Genomic DNA, 3,796 nt, shown 5'->3' with positions numbered 1-3,796 from the left:
TCCCAGCCGATCATGTAGTCAGCCATCTGCTCGGTGGTGAATCTCTCGGTATCCCTCATATGCTCAGGAGGGTGAATCGGGACTATCTGCTCTGGTAACCCTAGGGTCTGGCGTAGGAAACGCTCGCCCAGGTACCAAGCCCGACAGACCGGGCCCTCCAGCAGGATCTAGAAATGTGCAGTCTCCTTTGCACCGGGAAACCAATCCCGGGTCACGGCTGGCAGTGGAGCCCAAGGCTGCCAGGTGACCTGAAAATGAGATGCAATTTGTTATCTACTGATATTGAAAATACAGTGTAAAGCGAAGCTTGAATAAAACTCTAAAAATTGAACATACCTCTGCGGGGGTAATAGTGTTAAAAAAGCGGCGGAAAAAGATGAATGTCTCCCGCGGCCTCCGCACGTACCTCACGTCAAAGCGACGCGAAAATGGGTCGACGAGAGGGGTCTCCACGTCTGGTACTGGGGCGAGTCTCGGAAAGTAGGCATAGACCCACAACTGCAGAGCAAATACCAGAAGGGTTATCAGATAAAGCAGAACATTGAATAAAGCAGAAATTACAGGACCGTGTATTGTGCAGTGTATTGAGCGGAGTGTACAGTGTGCAGTGTACAGTCAGTGTAAAGTCGGGTATATGTGTGTGCCGTGTGTGCAGTATACGATCAGCATGAAACAAAGAGTACAGTGTGTGCAGTGTACAGAGTATAGAAAATGTAAAGCAGAAATGTAAAGCAGAAAAAGAAAATGTACCTCCCAAGCGCGCCAATAGCCTCCGAGCAACTGCCCACTGCCACGAGAAGCTGAGCTCATGTACCCATAAAGAGTGGCCAGAGCGGTGCCGCCCCAGTCATAGTGCAGGATCTGCCTGACATCCACCAGTGCACTAAGCAGGCAGAGAGGCACAGTGTTCGCCCGGTCGGCGAAAATGGTAGTCCCAAACAGGAACATGAGAAAGCCGCGTGCGTATCTCTCCACAGCCTCCTGAGTTATCGGAGCCTCCTCGGTCAAAGCTGGCTGGACCCTAAACTGGACCTCGAACCAGGAATATCGAACGAAGCCGGGACGCGCAAGAGGCGACACCTCGCTGAGCAGATGGATCTGTGCAGCCGTCCACTCATCCATATCAATATCAAAGGGGATCGGATCACCCCCTACCCCGATGCCTGTGAGCATCGAGAAATCGTAGGGAGTCATCGTCATGTCTCCTATGGCAAAAAGGTGGAATGAGTCGGTGGTGTCCCACCACCTCTCTGCTAGAGCGGCAAGGAGAGGCCTGCTCGTCGTCAATCTGGAAAGCCCTCTGCAAAATGCGTCGAAGCCGGCCTGGTCCACGATGTGGTGAACCGCGTCGGGTAGCTCTGCATACCAATCCCAAGCGGCAATATTCCCATACCCCCGGACGGTATGGGAATCTCCTTGTTTTCAAGCAGACAATGGCGAAGAAACGCTAAAGTACAGTTTTGAAAAGCATTCAGATTTGGTAGTGAACTACAACATGTGATGTGTCAGTATGTTTGCATGGTCCGGTGTAGATACAGCATGTGTGCACATTTTCCAGATTCAAACAGATATCGGGTGCCGGTGTGCTCGTAGTGAACTACAGTGACTGATGTGTCAGTGTATTTGAGTGGTTCAGGGCAAGTGCAGTGTGTGTGCACGCGTTCAGATTCAAACAGATAACATTTGCAAGTGTGTTCACGGTCGATTACAGTGTACAGTGCCTCAGTGCATTTGGACTAAGCAGTTAAAGAGCATGATCAGTTATGGCAGCTAAGTGTTCTACATTGCGGAAAGTAAAGCAGAGGGAAGAATGTTACCTCAGAAGCGCCGAAGGACAAATGAGATGTAGGCTCGCGCAAGAGAAGCTCTGGAGGCACGCCCCTCTCGAAGCTCCTGAACTGGCGCAGTCCATTAGGAGCCAGGATGTGAATCGCCGGCCGGTAGGTCGCCGGGTCGAACGGGCGGACGCTCAAGGGGAGGAGCTTGGCCCCGGGGTCCATCTCGTGGTCCGGGGGAGTCCCGCCCTGTGGAATATCGTCGGCCATATCAAAAGTGACGAGGAAACTGGTCGGAAAAGGAAAACAAAGCTAGAATGCGAAGGGTCAACGAAAAGTCAACCCCCGGGAGGGTGGAAAATGGCTGAAAAAGTTGGAACGTGGAAAATGTGGGAAAATCAAGGAAAACTCGAGGGAAACAAACCCCAAAAAGAGGAAATAGCAGAGGAAGCACCGAAACGAAGTTTCGATCAGTGAAAGTGTTCGAAATACGATAAACTTCGTCAATCAAACGATAAAACGCGAGAAAACGGACAAAGAAAGGGGGGAAAATCTTCTAGAGAGAGGGAATGTAATTTTGGCTAGGGGGAATGAAAGAAATAGGGTATGAAACCCTATTTTAAAAAACCCAAGGCGAAAAGTCAAAACTGCCCCGAATCAGAGATTTTTGGCCGGTCGGCTATATTTTTGGCCGGCCGGCTACAGTTTTGGCCGGTGATGTGTTTTTGCAGCCGGTGGATGGCCAGTGGCTTCCTTTTCTGGCCGGTGAGCCTCCTACAGCCTTGTTTGGGTCTGATCTGTAGTTTGGGGTCTTCATTGCTCAAGATAGTACAAGAAAAGGCATTTCCGAAGCTCAACCGGCCTCCGTTTCAACCTCGGACCGTGTCTTCTACACATGGCACTCGAATTTGTGCAAGGTGTATCCTTTTGGTATCCTTTTTATCTCTTACAAGGTTCGAAAGTTGCCCCGCATGGGTTACGTTGCAACACTCTGTCGTGAACGTGCGCTGATTTTGCGTCATTTTTGTCACGTCGTTGCACACACATCTCGCATTGACATGCGCATGTCATAATCATGCATTCAAAATAACAAAATTCATGTATTTGCCCGGTCTGGCGAGACCTTAAACCCGCTCGGTTGCATTGTCATGCATTTCAAACGACGCGCGTGGTTGCGCATTCGGGTTCACATGCATTCTCATGCATATCAAAAGACGTGCGTGGTCATGCACTTACATCAACACGCATTGTCATGCATCTCAAAAGCCGCGCGTTGTCGCGCATTTCAAAATCATGCATTATCATGCATTTTCAAAAGAAAAACAAAAAAAGAGATCATTTGCATTGCTCCGGTCTAGCGAGACCTTAAATACGCTCAGTCTAGGAGACCTTAAATCCTCTGAAGGTGCAAGTCCTTCGGTGTTTGTCATGCCCGAACGACTTTTGGCAAGTTCACATGCATTATCATGCATTTCAAAGCGATGCGCATCGTCGCGCATTCGAGTTCATAAGCATTTCGAGCGACACGCGTGGTCGCACATTCAAGATCATTTGCATTGTCATGCATATCACGCGTTTACATCAACATGCATCAACATTCACCATTTGCATTTCAAACCAAACAAAAAACAAAAAAACAACATGCATCATTGTTAAATAGTGCATAGGTCATGCATTCATTTTAAATAGTGCATACGTCATGCATACCACTGTAAATAATGAATATGTCATGCATCTTACTGTAAATATTTCATTCCATTGCATATTTGTAAATAGTGCATTGTAGCTTGCATGCATCGACTGCATCACCCCCATCTATGGCTTGCGCCTTTCCATGTTGAGCTTGGTCTGGTATGTGCCCACACTTTTCACGTCGAAGCATAGTTCTGCATTTGTATGCGCCTATTCCACACTGGCATGTTGGTTTCAAGGTTGCGGCACCGTTTCTGTGTTAGATGCGGTTTGTTTGTGTACATGCCTTTCCTAGGCAAGATATGGTTTCGCCCGCGTGCCTTATCCAT

The sequence above is a fragment of the Camellia sinensis genome, chromosome 9, assembly GCF_055761805.1.
Source record: "Camellia sinensis isolate YWXY chromosome 9, ASM5576180v1, whole genome shotgun sequence".
NCBI lineage: Eukaryota > Viridiplantae > Streptophyta > Magnoliopsida > Ericales > Theaceae > Camellia > Camellia sinensis.
Note: the sequence above shows the minus strand (reverse complement) of the source record.